This window comes from Opisthocomus hoazin, chromosome 1, assembly GCF_030867145.1.
Source record: "Opisthocomus hoazin isolate bOpiHoa1 chromosome 1, bOpiHoa1.hap1, whole genome shotgun sequence".
NCBI lineage: Eukaryota > Metazoa > Chordata > Aves > Opisthocomiformes > Opisthocomidae > Opisthocomus > Opisthocomus hoazin.
In genome coordinates this window covers 41,549,927-41,569,575 of record NC_134414.1, presented here as the reverse complement: position 1 = coordinate 41,569,575, position 19,649 = coordinate 41,549,927, and positions in this window count along the sequence as shown.

Genomic DNA, 19,649 nt, shown 5'->3' with positions numbered 1-19,649 from the left:
TGCCAATGCAAGGCCACTCTTGATGACCTTTGTAAGGTCATGGATATTGGGGAAGGTTCCTGAGGCCCATAAGAAAGCAAAAATTACTCTTATTTTTAAGAATGACAAAAAAGACTGCAGGGTGGTGATCCTCCCACTTTGCTCAGCCCTGATGAGACACATCTTAGAGTTCTGGGTCCTGTTCTGGGTTCCCCATTGCAAGATAAACACAGACTGAAACAAATAACGAGCTACAAACATGATGAAGAGATCTGAGCCTATGATGTACAAGGAGAGGCTGAGCAAGCTGGGATTGCTCAGCCTGGAAAAGAGAAGGCTCAGAGGGGATCTTATGGTTTGTATAACTGCATGATGGGGAGGAATAAACAAGCAGCCAGACTCTTCTCAGTGGTCCCAAGTTGTTTTGGTTTCGGCTGCCGCCGGCAACAAAAGCGCCACGCGGCCGCCCCTCCCCCCGCCGGCGTGCGGAGGAGAATGGAAAGAAAGAGGCAGAAACTGGTGGGTCGGGATAAGGGCAGTTTAACAGAACAGCAAACAGAGGGAAAACAGGAACAAGAAAGATACAAATAAGGAGAAAACACAACCACGAACCGTACAACAGCCGCTCTCCCGAAACCGGACCGGCGCTGCGCCCGCCCAAGCCGCGAGTGCGTTCCCGCCGCGCCGCCCCCCCCCCACCGGAACCCAGCGTGACGTCACATGGTATGGAATATCAGGCTCTGTTTGGCCAGGTGGGGTCAGCCCCCCACCCCCCGGCTGTGCCCCTTCCTGGATTCCGGTGAAAATTAACCCTGTTCTGGCCAAACCCAGGACATTATCCACTCCTTATTCCATACCATCTACGTCATGCCCAGGTCCCCCACTGTCCAGTTGATCACCACCACTTCTCCTGTCTCCAGATATCATTCCTTTAGTCTATGGATCATCACTCTAAAGTGTCCATTGAGTTCATTTAATCCATGACTTCGGGCTCCATCCGTCGTAATGGTCTTCCGTGGCAGGAGAGGTGATGTGTGGTGGTGGGCGGTCACTTGCTGCATCCAGAGCTCACAGCTGATGTATCTGGTGTGGCCCGTGCCCACAGTCTGCAGGAGATGTTGATCTTGATGAAGTTGCTGGATGCCAGTTGTTGAAAACCAGGTCCAGTTCCATCATTGCTGTGCTCTGCTAGGTTTTCATCGAAAAAGTCCATCCTTCTTTAATCTGGACTATTCTTACTATGCTACTACTGGTACAAAATATAACAATTATAACAGTGATAACAGACAGTGACAGGGTTATTTAACAACTAACTTTATACAATTTATTTATGGACTATTCTCGCCCAAAATTAAATCCCCATGAGGTACACATCGGACTTCCCCATCCTTCCGCATTACCCACCAGGTACACCCAGGTCCTTGAGCAAAGGCAATCCCGCGGACGGGCTTGCCTTTGCCCGAGGCGGGACTAACCCAAACTGTCTTCCCTAACATGTTCCGCATGTGCACTACAGGGACTTTATTCCCTTCTACGGGGCGCTGAGGTTTTGACTGGGCAGGACCAGCCCGGTTGGTGGACCCTCTGGTGTTAACCAACCAGGTGGCCTTTGCTAAATGGGTATCCCAATTTTTGAAAGTCCCACCCCCCATTGCCCTCAAAGTGGTTTTTAGCAGCCCATTGTAACGTTCGATCTTTCCAGAGGCTGGTGCATGGTAGGGGATGTGATACACCCACTCCATACTGTGTTCTTTGGCCCAGATGTCTATGAGGCTGTTGCGAAAATGAGTCCCGTTGTCCGACTCAATTCTTTCGGGAGTGCCATGTCGCCACAGAACTTGTTTTTCCAGGCCCAGGATGGTATTCCGGGCAGTGGCATGGGGCACAGGGTAGGTTTCCAGCCACCCGGTGGTGGCCTCCACCATTGTGAGCACATAGCGCTTGCCTTGGCGGGTTTGTGGCAGTGTGATGTAGTCAATCTGCCAAGCCTCCCCATATTTATATTTTAGCCATCGTCCTCCATACCACTGAGGCTTTACCCTCTTGGCTTGCTTGATTGCAGCGCATGTCTCACATTCATGGATAACCTGTGCGATAGTGTCCATGGTCAAGTCCACCCCTCGGTCACAAGCACATCTGTATGTCGCGTCTCTTCCTTGGTGGCCCGAGGTGTCATGGGCCCACCGAGCTATAAAGAGTTCACCCTTATGTTGCCAGTCCAGATCCACCTGAGCCACTTCAATCTTAGCAGCCTGATCTACCTGGTGGTTGTTTTGATGTTCTTCAGTGGCCCGACTCTTAGGGACGTGGGCGTCCACGTGACGGACTTTTACAGCCAACTGCTCCAGCTGGGCAGCAATATCTTGCCACAATGGGGCAGCCCAGAGAGGTTTGCCTCTGCGCTGCCAGTTGTTCTTCTTCCATGGCTGCAGCCACCCCCACAAGGCATTGGCCACCATCCAAGAGTCGGTGTAAAGATAGAGCACTGGCCACTTCTCTCGACTGGCAATGTCTAAAGCCAGCTGGATGGCTTTCACCTCTGCAAACTGGCTGGACTCACCTTCTCCCTCGGCAGTTTCTGCGACTTGTCGTGTAGGGGTCCATACAGCAGCCTTCCACCTCCGCTGCTTCCCCACAATGCGATAGGACCCATCCGTGAACAGGGCATACTGTTTCTTATCTTCTGGCAGCTGGTTATACAGTGGGGCCTCTTCAGCACGTGTCACCTCCTCCTCTGGCGATGCTCCAAAATCTTTGCCTTCTGGCCAGTCCATGATTACCTCCAGAATTCCTGGGCGACTGGGGTTTCCCATTCGGGCACGCTGGGTGATCAGAGCGACCCACTTACTCCACGTAGCATCGGTGGCATGATGCGTAGAGGGGACCCTCTCTTTGAACATCCAGCCCAGGACCGGCAATCGTGGAGCTAGGAGGAGCTGTGCTTCAGTGCCCACCACTTCTGAAGCAGCTCGAACGCCTTCATATGCTGCCAGAATCTCTTTTTCAGTGGGAGTATAGCGGGCCTCAGATCCTTTGTATCCCCGGCTCCAGAACCCCAGGGGTGGACCTCGAGTCTCCCCTGGTGCTTTCTGCCAGAGAGTCCAGGTTGGGCCATTCTCCCCGGCTGCGGTGTAGAGCACGTTTTTAACATCTTGCCCTGACCGGACTGGACCAAGGGCTACGGCATGAACTATCTCCCGTTTAATCTGTTCAAATGCCTGTCGTTGCTCAGGGCCCCATTCAAAATCATTCTTCTTCTGGGTCACGTGGTACAGAGGACTCACAATTTGGCTGTAATTTGGGATGTGCATCCTCCAAAAACCCACAACACCCAGGAAGGCCTGTGCTTCCTTTTTGCTGGTTGGTGGAGACATAGCTGCTATTTTGTTGATGACATCCATTGGGATTTGACGGCGCCCATCCTGCCATTTTATTCCCAAAAACTGGATCTCTTGCGCAGGTCCTTTTACTTTACTTCGCTTAATGGCGAAACCGGCTTTCAGAAGGATCTGAACTATTTTCTCCCCTTTCTCAAAAACCTCCTCCGCTGTGTCACCCCATATAATGATGTCGTCGATGTACTGCAGATGTTCTGGGGCTTCACCCTTTTCCAGTGCAATCTGGATTAGTCCATGGCAGATGGTGGGACTGTGTTTCCACCCCTGGGGCAGTCGATTCTGGGTGTACTGGATGCCCCTCCAGGTGAAAGCAAACTGTGGCCTGCACTCTGCTGCCAAAGGGATGGAGAAGAATGCATTAGCGATGTCAATTGTAGCATACCACTTGGCTGCCTTTGACTCCAGCTGATACTGAAGTTCTAGCATGTCTGGCACGGCAGCACTCAGTGGTGGTGTGACTTCATTCAGGCCACGGTAGTCTATTGTCAGTCTCCACTCTCCAGTAGATTTTCTCACTGGCCATATGGGACTATTAAAGGGTGAGTGAGTTTTGCTGATCACTCCTTGACTCTCCAGTTGACGGATCAGCTGATGAATGGGGAGAAGGGAGTCTCGGTTGGTACGATACTGTCGCCGGTGCACCGTTGTGGTCGCGATGGGTACCTGTTGTTCTTCAACCCTCAGCAACCCCACAACGGAAGGATCCTCCGAGAGACCAGGCAAAATGGACAGCTGTTTAATTTCTTCCGTCTCCACAGCAGCTATGCCAAAAGCCCACCGATACCCCTTTGGGTCCTTGAAATAGCCTCTCCTAAGATAGTCTATCCCAAGGATGCACGGAGCCTCGGGGCCAGTTACAATGGGGTGCTTCTGCCAGTCCTGCCCAGTGAGGCTCACTTCAGCCTCCAGTAGACTCAGCTCTTGGGACCCCCCTGTCACTCCCGAAATGCAAATGGGCTCTGACCCTTTGAACTCTGATGGCATTAAAGTACACTGTGCACCAGTGTCCACTAGAGCTTTATACTCTTGTGGATCTGACGTGCCAGGCCACCGAATCCACACCGTCCAATAAACACGGTTGTCCCTTTCCTCCACCTGGCTGGAGGCAGGGCCCCTCTAATCCTCCTCAGAGAAATTGCTGCTCACCTGCTGTAAAAATGACTTGGAGGTCCCCTCCAGAGGATCGGAATCAAGGTCAAACTGTCTACCTGGTCTGGAGAGCTGGCTTTTGGAAACTGGAGCGGCATTTTTCCTAACAGAGTCCCCTTTTGTGATTGTTTTACCTCGCAACTCACGTACTCGTGCCTCTAGACTTGAGGTGGGTTTTCCATCCCACTTCCTCATGTCCTCTCCGTGGTCACGCAGGTAAAACCACAGGGTGCCCCGTGGTGTGTAGCCTCTGTATTCCCTCTCCTGAGCAGGGAAATGCTTGCCCCTAATAACTGAGACACTGGCCCGTACAGGTGGGGAGTAGGACCTACTCTCTTTCATTTGTCGGACCTCCCGGGCCAGTTTCTCCACAGCTGAGAGAAGGGAGGAAGAGAGACTTTCCTCATATTGGCGGAGTCTGACAGCCACCTCGTCCACTGTTGGTACGTCTTTACCTTTCCAGTTTACAACTGCCAGTGAGTTGGCATATGAGGAGGGTGCGCTCCGCACAAACTTCCTCCACATGGATTGTGAGCACTGGAGTTCATCTGGGTCTGTAGGTACCTGCTCATCGTCTGTGTCACAGTAAACCAGCTCCCGCACAGCCAATTCCCTCAAGTACTGAATACCCCTTTCCATATTGGTCCACTTGCCAGGATAGCATACAAAATCGTCACTGAAGGGGTACCTCTCCCTCACGCCTGACAGAAGTCTCCTCCAGAGGCTGAGGATTTGTTCCTTTTTCCCAATGGCCTTGTCAATGCCCCCATCCCTGGCCAGGGATCCCAGCTGCTTGGCTTCCTTGCCCTCTAACTCCAAGCTGCTGGCCCCGTTATCCCAGCACCGCAGCAGCCAGGTGGCAATGTGCTCGCCAGGGTGGCGGCTGAAATCTTTCCGCATGTCTCGCAGCTCGCCCAGAGACAGGGACCGGGTGATGATCTCTGTCTCTATCTCCCGTGATGACCCTGGCTCATCATCATCCCTCCCGGAGCGATCTGCTCTCTTTGCATCTTTCTTTAGTTTTACGGGGGCGACTGCTACCTGCACAGGTTGGTCATTGGGCTCAGTCACTGTGCCTGTGGCTGGAGCTGGGGCTGGAGCAGCTGCTGTGTCCGCTGGGGAAACCGAGGCAGACGCTGCAGCTGTGGCTGCAGCAGCGGTGGTGCCGGTCAGGGGTGCTGGGACTGCCTGCTGGGCTGGAGGGGCTGCAGGGCCGGCTGGGGGGGCAGCGCCAGTTGCAGCGCCTGCCGCTTCGCTTCCCCCCCTTTCCCCCTTAAGGCACTGAACAGTGTTGAACAGGGCTCGGTAGGCATGGGCCAGACCCCAGCACATTGTGGTGATCTGTGTCTCTCTGGAGTTCCCAGGGTGGCAGCACACTTTTTTCAGATATTTTACCAGATTGTCCGGATTCTGTATTTGTTCAGGGGTGAGTTTAAAACACACCGCAGGTGCCCACTGCTCTAGACATCTGCCCATGCTGTCCCACACACCCAGCCACTCACAGTTATCCAGCCCCGGGGCAGGTCTCTGCACGATGTTCTTAACGACTTGCTTAAGCCTAAACAAAACCTGCAACCCATTCAGGAGCCATAACAAAAGGAGAGTGCTGCCCTGAGCATCCCGCGGGTACTCGAAATTCTCAAAAGCAGTTAGGACCAGCCTGAGGGAGAGAGGGGGGGGGGCGAAAGAGTGGGGGAAGGTATCCCCTTCGGTTTTCCCCACAGACTGGGTTTGATTATTAACAAAATCTAAGACATAGGATCCGAGGTACGGAAATGACCGCAGTGCCGCATGCAAATACAAGACTAATTTCATGCACAGTGATGTTATCATATCATAAGTCGATATCGTAAGGTAGAGCAAAATTATCATCCTGATCTTTTTCCCCGTGACGATGAATAGCACCACAGGGAACAAGTACAGCAAGTACGGATTCAAAAACCACAACCATCTGATGAAAGACAGAAACATTTTTACCGGCGACTATTTTAACACAGAAAAATGCGTATAACAAAATTTAACAAAATGTAAGAAAGCAGTTTTAACACCCGCTGCTCAGCCCTGCCGTTATCCCCGCCCCACGTTTGGCGCCAATTTAATGTTTTGGTTTCGGCTGCCGCCGGCAACAAAAGCGTCACGCGGCCGCCCCTCCCCCCGCCGGCGTGCGGAGGAGAATGGAAAGAAAGAGGCAGAAACTGGTGGGTCGGGATAAGGGCAGTTTAACAGAACAGCAAACAGAGGGAAAACAGGAACAAGAACGATACAAATAAGGAGAAAACACAACCACGAACCGTACAACAGCCGCTCTCCCGAAACCAGACCAGCGCTGCGCCCGCCCAAGCCGCGAGTGCGTTCCCGCCGCGCCGCCCCCCCCCCCACCGGAACCCAGCGTGACGTCACATGGTATGGAATACCAGGCTCTGTTTGGCCAGGTGGGGTCAGCCCCCCACCCCCCGGCTGTGCCCCTTCCTGGATTCCGGTGAAAATTAACCCTGTTCTGGCCAAACCCAGGACACAAGTGATATTTTAATTCTGTTTTTGTTTCTCACTATCCAAATCTGTGTTAAAATGGCATTAAACAAAATTAATTTTTCCCAAGTCTGGTCTGTTTTGTCCACGATGGTAACTGGTAGGTGATCTTCCTATCTATATCTTGACAGTCAATGAGATTTTTTATCTTCTTTTCTTCCTCTGTCCTGTTGAGCAGAGTGACTGGATGGGTGTCTGGCAGCTGGCCAAGGTCAACTCACCACAGGTACAATCATAGAATCACAGAATCACAGAATCATAGAATCATAGAACAGGCTAGGTTGGAAGGGACCTTGAAAGAACATATGGTCCAAACTTTCATGGGAAGGGGAGCCCACATGAGATTATCTAGTATCCTGTCAAATGGCATCTTGTAAACCTCTAGTGATGGGAATTCTTTCAATGTCCCTAGTAAAGTTATTCCAGTGAATTATTGTTCTCAGTGTAAATTTCTTTCTTGTATCAAGATGTAGATACAGTGGAGCATCTTAAATGTGATTGCTAGCTCTATTTCACCACATGACTTCTGCACCCACTGAGTGTTTAAGGACAGTAGGTGATACAAACTTCTAGATATTTCTCCAAAAGGAGATTAAAATCGATTCCTGAAACAGATCCTTATTTTTACAATTTATTTAGCTGGGTGAATAATATTGTTCAACCTTGAGGACACTGGTTTTATATTTCAGTCCAGACACTGTGCAGATATGGGAGTTTCTGTGCATGTGGTAATTGCAATTGCTTGTATGTGATAAGTAGAAGTATATTTTTTTCATTTTCTTATTCATGCTTAGGATGTCTCAGCATTAGCTACTGTTAGAGATAAGATACTGGAATAAGGAGAGTACTGGACTGAAACATGAGTGTTTGCATTGGTCACTGAAGAAAGAGGCTGAGGCTGTTCGCCAAGCACTGTTAAGCGTTTTCCTTGAAATCAAGCAATTAAGACAGACTTGCTTCCACACTGCTTAGGATTAGCAGTCTCTTTAATAGATTTGTCTTCTAGAAAGCCAGATGTGAAATAATGCAATGTATTCTGATTTTGTATGGTGCTTCTAGGGTACTCATGACCCTCCAGATAGGAGAACAGAATCATCTACTCTTCCCATCACTGAGGGTCGGAAAAATCAGAACAATGTTTTCAAAAATCAGAGCAATATTATGTAGCTTCCTTTAAAGGACAAAAAGACAGTTTAATAGCAATAGAAATCACAGCAAATAGAGTCCTCATTATTCATTTAATTCTAATGGCATTCTGAAGACTACATATTCAATACGTGTTAATACACCGTGGAATCTCATCAGAAGTAACCGATGGGCATCTTTCTCTTGATATGTAACAATTATTTCTAACAAGAGTAAAAGATTTTAACTTTCTATAAGAATATGCATTACATCCAATTGTTCTAGGAAATACTGACAAACTTATTGCATTCTTTGAGATTAATTTTTCTTCAACTAAGTAACTATAAAAATTAGGAAAATATTAGTGAAACCAACTGATAAATTTAATAACTTTCAATCAGTGAATTAATCATAGAATTTACATGAAATAACACTAAGAACGTGGCCAGAAGTCCCAAGTTGAGAATGAAAGTACTCCTTGATTTTTGAACTGTTATTTGTGAATGTAGTCAAGGACAATGAGTGTCAACTTTTCTCTTATTTTCTCTTTTTTGTTACTTTATTTTTACTTTTCACTGGTTTTCCTCCTTTGTAAACCTCATTTGCTCTTAGGATCCTGAAAAAATACTGATACTGTCTATCGCTTTCCAATAATTAGTGTCTCTGGTACTAGTGCGGAGTATCAACTCAGAATTTACTTTCTTCCTCCCCTGCTGTCTGATAACATCCTATTTTGGCCTCTGGTCTTATAAATTTGATTGCAAGCTTTGTGCAGGTCAGGCTTATCTTTTTGTTCTGTACTTTTATCACACCCAGCACAATGTCTTCAAAGAACTATTATAGCAAACTTAACGTTAATATTTTCTTCTAATTCACCTCTTGTGCTCCCTGCACACCTTTACATCTTTTAAAATGCTCCTCTCTTCATTCAGTCTTCCATTGACTATGGCAATGTGACTAAATGAGAGCTGAGCAAGGACCAATCCTTGACTCTGGAACCAAGCAATTAAGACTGACTTGCTTCCACACTGCTTAGGATTAGCAGTCTCTTTAATAGATTTGTCTTCTAGAAAGCCAGCTGGAGTGGTGTAAAACATAGCCAGGCAGTAAGATAACAATTCAACAATGCAGAAGACCAGGGATCCCATGGTTAAGGCTACTCCCTTGCAGCATAAGGTGTCTGTTTGTGACTAATCTGATCTAAAGTTCAGATTGGGATAGGACTGTTTTAATGCCCTGCTTCCCTTCTCTCTTCAGGAGTGAGCTCCCTCATATGGTGTTGAAGACCCTGAAATGCCAAAAGGTAATAAAGCACAGAAAAGACAAGTCTGACAGCTAATTTGTTATGTTCTGTGTGGTCTCTTTGAAGAAATAACAATGATATTGTGATCAATTTCGATAAAATGTGTGGATAATGTAAACTTTCTAAGAGATACTGTCTGCAAGGCAGTGTAGCAATGTGACGATCTGGAAAGAGCTCTCTAAAGAGTAGAAAGATCAGTCTATTTGCAATTAGTGAGTTGTAAGAACCCACTCTGAAGATTTTGTATAACAAGGTTCTGTGATCTTGCGAATTGAGACGTGTTTCCTCAGAAACTGCAAGGATCAGCTAGTGTTAGATGTTGGGAAAATACATCTGGAAAGTGTAAGCCAGTACATTTCTGGAGAGGAACAAGGGATGGTCATATACAATTTTACTTTAACGAATATACCTACATAGCCTGTGATTTTTCCCCTCCCTTTGATTCTTAAATGTAATGCTTTAGGCATAATCACTTCTCCTTCTCTTCTTATGTTTTCTATATATTCTACTAATCTGTTTCTTTTCTGAATCCTTCTGGTAGGCTACCTGCCTTCCTACCTATTTCTGCTGAAAAGCTTTCTTTTATGGTTGCCTTCCTCTGTGGGTTATCATCTCACTCTCCTTCCTTTTGTCTTCAAGATGCCGAGTATGCCCCCAGTCCTACAGCCTGAACTCTGCCTTTCTATAAATCCCATCCAATCCAGTTTTCATTTGTATCCCTGGAAACGACCCTTACAAGTCTCATTATTGGTATCTTCCTTGTAAACTCTGGCACTTGGGGTTGCAGCTGTAAAATATTGCCCGAGGGGGGAAAAGTAGTTCCTGAAATTGTGTCATACAGCCAGAAGCCTTTGGTTTAGGGCAACAAATACAGGCAGAGGAACTATTTTCACCTCAGGGTGACTATTTTTAATTCAATTAACTCCCACTAGATGTACAGGAATATTTGGTGTAGCACATGCCTTTGTTTTATTTTTCATGGAAGGCAGGCTGATATCTCCTCTTTCATGCCTGAAGAGATTATTGTTTCAGAAAGGGCAATAGGGTTTTTTTTTTCATATTTTTTCTTTTTGTGTGTGTGTCTGACTTTATCATCATTTCTTTCCCTTTTCTGTTGAAACAGGATGCACTCCTGCCAACAGAACAGTAGTCTAAGGAGAAAAGGGGTTGCTGCAGGCCAGTTTGTTCCCTCTCTTTTATGTTGTATTCAAGGCAGCTGGAATATCTTTTCTTCCACAGAGAAACAGTATTTGGAGTAGAAAATTCCAAAATACTATTATGGAATATAGGCAGATGATTGCTAGTACTTTGATGTTTTAATCTATGACAATTTAGGAAAAATTGTCTGTACAAAATAGGAATTTGGCTTGTGTTTATAACACACTCTTTATATTTCTTGTAAGCAGCCAATTTTATTCTGGAAATACAGGTTTTCACCTTAATTTTTTGTCTCTCATGTTAAGGTGTGATTCCAAAGCGATGATAGCAAAGATTGATCAAGTTTAATAAAAGAGAGGTATTCCCTTTTTCAAATGCAGTCAATCTTTGCTGATTGAGAATCTTCAAGAAAGACTAAGAAAAGAGATTGCCTTTGCAAAAAATGAGTCGTGTGACAGATGTCAAGGATTATGCACTAGAACTGACCATGGAATTGCTTGGCAGAGAAGTTCTAAGGTTACTAACGGACAAACTTTAATTCGTCTGCCTTTCCAACCATTTGTAGTAGTTTAGGCTTGATAAATCCTTAGTAGTCTAATGGGACTATTTTGCCTCCCTTAGTAGAGATGCGCCCTCAAGAAGAACTTCCAAGGGAGAGGAGTGAGAGTGAAGGACACTGAACTTTAAAAAGTCAGTCTCTTCTTCAAGCAATGTTCAGTTTCTTTTGTCTTTGTTAAATAATACTGCAGTGCGTTTACAAGGGTCTGTTGAAAAGCCTGCCGAAACCAGAAAGCGGAAATCAGTAATGAGATTCTGAGTAAGGCATTCACCTAAACTGTTTAGGAGTTTGAGGAGGAAGGTTTATTTATTTGTGGTAAGCAGAAGATGCTTTTCAATCTTAAAATGGACTTTGACAAAGGCTCTACAGCCAGAAAGAGTTCCTTGAAAATACAAGGTAAGGTCCGTACTGATCCTAATACTAACTCCAACAAACTCAAAACTATGAGACATTCAAAAAAGTTGGATATTCCAGAAACTGTCTGAGAGGTGGAGTATTAACATTCTGTTTCTTCACCTCAGAGAAGCAAAGAGTGGGTAGCTTTGAAGAGTGGATTGCCACAATGAGCTGGCCAAAAAAGAGGAGAAAGTTGCCTCTGCCCAGACTTTTTAGGTGTTTATATCTGTCTTTCTCATAAGTAATGTAGGCTAATTTGCTATAAAAGAAGCATATATGTTGCCTCTCTGAAAAACAACAGAATATTTTGAATGAAATACATAGTATAGTTTTGGTTTCTTTTAAATATTTCTATATATAATTTGAGTATAAATAATTTATTTAAATTTCAAATGCAGCTTTCAACCAGTTTGTAACACATTTGAGTTGGTATTTCTGATGATAAGAAATATGCTACCCACTGATACAATGCTGAGATGGATTGAAGGGCTAATCTCGTCTGTAATTCCTATGCCATTGAGTATCAGGAACAGTGAATCAGTTCTAACAGTGTGTGTACTCATTAAGTAAGTTCAAGGTTTTTACAGTATGTGCAAATTTTTTAGAACTAATACAACTCAGTATAATTATATAACTTACAAATGAAGAAGCATTGTAATTTCTCTAGAAGTTCATGTAGCTGTGCACAGGCTTACAATATACTTACATATTAGTTACACAAGCATTTTAAATGTAATTGGAGTCATAAACACGACAGCTGTGAATAAGAGTGTACTGATATAGGGTGAAAATACAGGTAGCCTTCGAATACATAAAGCTTATGCTCTGTGAAGTGATGTCAGCATTTTAAAGATATTTTCAAGAAAAAGAAGTAACAAACAAGGTATGATTTTGCATTATTTGTCTTTTACTAATTAGCTGTGATATAAGCTATCCTTATTTACCTCCCTGTGAGAATTTACAGATGTAATGTAAATTGCAATTTGGCAACACAGCAAAATGAACTTAATTGTTATCAATGGAAAACTGTGACATAAAATGGCACCACCAATTTAGTCTGTAGAATTATAGGTCTGCTGACATTTAAATTATAAAACATCTATTTTCAATGGTAATTTTTTTGGAAAAAAAGTGAATTGGATTAAATTCAAATTTTATCTTGAATTTCAAGTCCAAATCCATATGTTTTTTTTTTGTTTTTTGTTGCTTTTTTTTTTTAAGTTTGAATAAATTCCTCTGTCTTTCACCTATATCTTCACTCCTAATAGGCACCTTGCCCTTCTTAAAATCAGTTTTTGATTCTTAAGTGTTTTGGCCGTAGCTCAGAGACTGGTTCTGATACTAAGTCACATAAGTACGACTTCTTCCCAGAAAGATGCAGAAGCTGAGGCAAAGTTCAGAAAAGAAATTTACAGATGGAAAACCTTTTTCTCAGTGGATTATTTCAAACTGGTTGCCTGAAGATGATGCATTATAGGTAGTGTTGGTGAAATTTCTTAAGGCAATCAAGCAATCCATAAGGGAGAGAAGTGTGGGGATCGGACTATCAAGAATATGGCCTAGTAACCTCCTGCTGGGGTTACTGGTTGCCCCTACGGGTGCAGACCTTTTGCCCAGGATGCATCCCTTGAGAATCTGCGTTTGGTCACAATATCCTGACGAATAGTTGTTGTCAATTGACCTTTAGTCACAGATACATACAAAGTGCAGAACTGTTATATTTGCCTTATTTTTTTTGCGAGGGTTGTATGTGCTATTTGTTTACATAGCTCACTACACACAGAAATGTGAAATAAATCTGTATTAGTAGTTTATTCTGCTATTGCATGTACAGTGGTTATACTTACATCTGTTATTGTTCTACGTTTTCACTCTGTCTTAATAAGTCTTCTATGAATATCCATTACTCATAATTGTCTTTTGAACACTAAATTCAATACTCTGAGTTTATTTGATTATCCGCCTTGTGTCTTCCAGTCTAGTTATTCTAAAATAAGCTGTACTAAGGCCTTTCAGGGCCATTTACACTATTACTGACATATGCTTAGGTATGCATTCCTTAATACAGATTTTCAGACCTTTGGTTTATTGCTTGCATTAAAGCAAAAATATATGCTCATGGCAAACTGGGACACCTTCTCAGTCTTCATTTTGATGTTTACACAGAGCAAGCTCCTTTAGGGACATTCTCCTCCATACAATGGAGGACCAAAATGCCTGACCTAGCTGAGTAAGGTCCAGAATATGATGCAGAGTAGCATTATGTTTTTGGAAAGGAAATTTCCAAGATCTCGAAAAAATTTGATACAAGACCCCCCTGTCTCTTATGTCCTATATTTCCGGGTCTAAACTTGTGTTTCTGCATGATACTGTATGACGCAGCTGTACCTTCCTCAACCTATATCAGTGCAAGTCTTCCTGTGTTTTATTCCATTGCACTGGAAAGAGAAGTGTTTACTGCTACCATATAAATAGTTTTTATGGTTCCTGGGTCATTTTAATTGCTTTTCTCTACGGTTTTAATTCTATTTTAACTCAACATGGGGAATTTTGCATGGAGGTACCTTGAAAAATGGTTCTATAGACTTGGCCTTCTGTAGAGGTCCTCTTCTGACATCACAGGGTCATGCTTCCTATTTTGACGGCTTTGGTTCTATTTAGGCCTCAGAGTGGCATTGCTTAATAATTTCTGGGAAAAAAAACATATGATCCTTTTTCACTAAAAAAAAAGAATTCATATTCCTTAAGGCAAGTTCCAAAGAAACCATAGGCTAACATTCCTCTGCTTAGACAAGCTATCCCTTGAAAACATGATTTTTCTTTCCATCACCGGTTTTAGATTCACAGTTGAGCCAGAAACAGGTTTAATTTGCATTACAGTGTCTCTCTGGGGAAAAAAACCTAAAGAGTTCTAAACTCTCTTCTTTGGTCTATATAGCTAAAATGTGATACTTAACACTATTAAAGCTCTTTGCATCTTCAAAGTACTTCAAAATGCTTAGCCCTATGGCATCAGAAAATGTTAGTTCCATTTTACAGTTGGGCTAGAAAAGTTGGCAAGCCCGTGGAGCAAGCCATTCCCAGATCTGCCAAGAAATCCCAGCAGTCACAGCTGTCACTCGTAGGCTTAGATAGCTTTGTTTCTCTTCAGAGTTTGAATAACATGATAGGCCTTTACCATTCCTGAATAATTCTTTTTGTCACTAGATAATTTATGTCATGGTGTCACGGAAAAAAGAGAATAGGACAGTAAAGAAGAAAACAAAGGTAATTCCATAGTCCCATCACTCAGTGATATGCTGTTTTTAGGGCTGCTGCCATGGGTAATACACAGGCATGGGTTAGCCTTGCTGGGAATGACTGCAGCCATATACAATTATACGTATTTATTTCAATTAGTTATAGGTTCATGGGAACTGGAGATGAAAAATCATTGCTATGTTGATGCCCTTTAAATGTTGTATCTGAAACCTGGGTTGCATATAATAAAGACAGATTTGTAGCTTTTAAACACACTTTAGAGCAATTTAGCAAAGCTGTCAGTGTTAGCCCAACAGTTTTTCTCAGTAAATTCAGTGCGAGTTTCATCAGAGGCTACAGAGATAGGACACATTTACTGACTTTGCACAGCTTGTCCTACAACTGACTGGTACACCTTGATTGTGTACACAAATGCTAATAATATGCAAATTACAATTTTAGGGTGCTTTTTGGGCTTCTGTGTCTGTTAAGAACTCAGTTTAACAACTCATTGCAAATCCTCTAACTTTTTTTTAAAGAAATAAAAGTATTTTTTTTACTGTTTCATTGCTTACAATGCTTGCTGACATTTACTTGTCTTTCCTCTTACATACAGCTAGGATCCTACACATAGAAAAAGCTTTATTAAAATAAAAATATAGTAACTTATGATGTTTCAAAAATAAAAAACTTTACAAAACCCTGAACCATCACTGCCTAATTAGTGTCAGAGTAGCAGAAACAAAGACTTCTTTTACTACGAAGTATGTTGAAATGAAATCTTCAGAGATGTGAAAATTTTGTGTATCAAATTGAAAAAAAAATTATGATGTTTTATGCGTAAATATGTGCAGGTAGAAGAATTTCCACCTTGTTAAATACACTATGCACAGGGATGCATGGGAACGATTGAAGGTGTTTGCTCTGCAGAAGAGTTGACCGTAACTGCAGCCAATATATAATGAAAATGTACATGAAATCTCCAACATACACAGACACACATACACATATTACTTTACAAAAAAATCATATATAAAGACATAATCTTTCAAAAATCCTAAAGGCACTGTATAACCTTAGAACTTACAATATAATGAGAATTTTAGAAAGAAAACATCATAAGGCAGTGGGGAATAAAAGAAATAAAAAGTCACTTAGTCTGGTATCCTTTGGGAATTAAAGACAGTGGAAGAAAGGAAAGCATGTAAACAGCAACTTCACAAAATGAACAATTTAAAGTGCCAAAGCAACAAAACCCAAATATTAATGCCGGATAAGATACTGATGATGGTTTGAAATGAGTCTTACAGGCATTTACAGGATACACTGAATGCAAAGAAATGTATTCCATTTCAGAGACTTTTAGATTAGTTTGCAGAAATGTGTGTAATATTCTTAGGAACTCTACTGATTTTTAAGACTGTTGCATTCTGAACAATCTCTTAACATTTGCAACTTGGAGTTTATTTATTTATGTTATCATAGAATCATCAAAGTTGAAAAAGACCTCTAAGATCATCAAGTCTACCTGTCAACACAACACCACATCCCAAAGTAACATGTCTACACATTTTTTATACAGCTCCAGGGATTATAACTCCACCACTTCCCTGGACAGCCTATTCCAACGCTTGACCACTCTTTCAGTATAGAAAATTTTCCTAATATCCAGTCTAAACCTCACCTGACACAACTTGAGGCCATTGTGTCTCGTCTTATCGCTAGTTACTTGGGAGAAGCGACCAACACCTGCCTCACTATGATCTCCTTTCAGGTAGCTGTAGAGAGCAAGAAGGTCACCTCTGAGCCTCCCATTCTTCAGGCTAAACAACCCCAGTTGCCTTAACCGCTCCTCATAAGACTTGTTCACTAGACCCCTCACGAGCCTTGTTGCCCTTCTTTAGACACACTCCAGCATCACACTTCTCGTAGTGAAGATCCCAAAACTGAACACAGTATTCGAGATGCAGCCTCACCAGTGCTGAGTACAGGTGCATGATCACTTCCCTATTCCTGCTGGCCATAGTATTCTTGATACCAGTCAGGATGCCGTTGATTTTCCTGGCCACCTGAGCACACTGCTGGCTCATGTTCAGCCAGCTGTTTACCAGCACCTCCAGGTTATTGAGAAACTCATAAAAATCATGTGCATTAATTTAAAACTCAGTGGTTTTATTCAACATAACTAAATGTCTTTCTCAATGTAGTTGTTTGATCTTATAGATATTTCTCCTGTTCTTCTGACAAAATATTAAACCTGATTGCTTTCAAAGACAAGTTACTGCAGTGTAATAATTGAGGTTGTTTATAAACATTTAGAGTTCCTAAGTGTAACATTATCCTCTATAATAATTTGTTGATTGAGCTGGCAGAAGACAATGGGTTTTGATTAGATGGTGATGTCTCATTAATATGTATGGTTCTGTTTCTCCATTTTGTTTCCACTTATGCCTGTACATTCAGAGTAGGGGGACAATTTATTTTTCATTATTATTGGTTCTGCATGATTTTACATAATTGCACTCATTCTTAGACTTCTTCCAGTATTCTGAGGCCCTGATTACCAATGACCTATTTACTTCTGTCAGTGTGATCAACAGTCACCTGAAATCAACAACTCACAACTTAATTAAACATATTTTAGATATGACACTGGAAGAATCTAGATTACTTGTAAGCAACAGAAAACACTAAACCCAATGCCAGCCCTAGGTTTCTCAGCAGGGCAAGATTAAATTTAATTTTGGGCTTTGCTGCCACAAGCAGGTTTACAAGTAACGGAGTTCTCATGAGAATGAGAGGATCTGGAATAGTAAGGCAAGACAGGGAAATAAGGACTTGCTATTCCCGCCTAGATGAAGAGAGAACAGAGATGAAAAGCTGACATTAGTGGGGGCAGCTGTTCTGACTCCATCAGTTTCTCCAGACACTTCAATATGGCCCTTAGCAGAAGCAGGTTTGATTTTCCAGGGATTTAATATAGGCAGAATAAACAGCGTTATTACAGGCATATGCAGCAGTCTTGTTCTGTGCAGCTACATGGTTTGGTAATACCTGAAGGCAGTCATAACTGAATCCCTCCCTAATCTATCCTCAACAGAAAGACTTGCAATAGTATTCATGTAATTGCTTTCCCAGGATTTGATGCTAATGCTTTAATGTGTTTGTTGTTTTTTTGTTTCTTTTGTTGTTTTGTTACTTAGTTTGTTGGTTTTAAAGCAATAAAATCTTGTTCTTCAAGCTTGATTGTTCACAGAGCTTTCCCCTTAGTTTGGCCTGGCTAAAGCTCTTTCTGGGCACCTCTTCCATTCCCTTTGTAGTGTGGGGTGGAGATAAATGGACACATCCCCTACTGGGACTTGGTAATTCTTTTCAAGACACCCCCTCAACCCCATGGTGGAATGACACTACAGAAGAACATTGTATGTCTGTGTCTAATGTGCCAGAACCCCTAAAGGGGATTAAGCATCTGCATTCAAAAAGGAATTTGAAAAGCAATTCCTGAGAATGAGACCTTTAAAATTATTTAATTTCAAGCAAGAGTTTAGGCATAATAATAATAATAATAATAATAATAATAATAAATTAAATCCATTTTCAGCCAGGAGGCAGCTACAACTGTTTATTTTATTCGTTTATTTATTATTTATTTATTTTAGGAAAAGCAGCAGAAGAGTTCAGGGTTAAGAATGTTCTCTGTCTATAGCTTATTGCACTACTGGAGGAATAATTACTGGTAGAGCCAATACAATTTTATTTTATAAGGAGCATCAACTAGCTTTGCTTTGTGAACATTGGTCTGACAATGCGAGGAGAAATTTGGGGATGAAGACTATCTGATTTGCATTTTGCTGTTTTTTTCCACTTACTCGCTGTCCTGGCTTTATACTGTTAGCATCTGGGGACCATTAGTTTCTTGCTTTTCAGTTCTGCAGGGAAAAGGACAGCTGAGCACTACTCTTGGTTGGATGGAGTAACTAAGTAATGAAAAGCAATTTGTAGGTGTGTGAGTCTTATCACCATAATTATAAACAAACTAGTGGTGTGAAACCAATTTCTTACTACAAAATAATAACTTCCTGACACTTCTGTGTTCAATCTTTTAAGGGACCTTTCTGCAAAGCAGGGATAACTTTGCTTGAAGGGTCTCGGTAATATGTATTACGGTGACCAAGATGATCAGGAAGGTCCTATGGGTAGCACTGTCTGGTTTCTTAAAATAAAAAATAAAAAAAATAAAAAAAAAAAAAGAAAAAATAAAGAAAAGGAATTTTTTTTTTTTTTAATGAATTTAGAGTGGTCCATCGAGTATCAGTGTTATTCTGTAATGGCAGAGAGGAGAATTTTCTGCAGGGATTTGTGATGTGCAAGTCAGTTATTTTGACTTTACTCTGAAAAAGCCCTTAAAGGAATTCCACAGCAATCTTAGCTTGAGGAAAACAAATGTCTAAGACCCAAAGTCACGTGGTATGTACTGTAGCAGGCAGTGCTGGGCTATGCTGAAGGACTAGAAAGACATCTTTACAGATCTTTTTTATGTTCCAGTGTTTATTTGTCTAACCCCATCTGGAAAGAAAAGAAAATAAACTCAGGCAAGAGCATCTGTTGCTCCTGCTGCTCTGAATTAAGCTAACTTAGTTTAATCATTTCACAAAACCAAACACTATTGCTCTACCTTTCCAGGTGTTATCCTGGCTCATAGACTGGCAATTTAGCTTGTCTCACCTATTTGTCTCATAAACTATTGAAATCCTGTGAATTACTAAGAAGTATAGACAACTTTTGGTTTCCCTTATGGCAGAAAGAAAAGTAT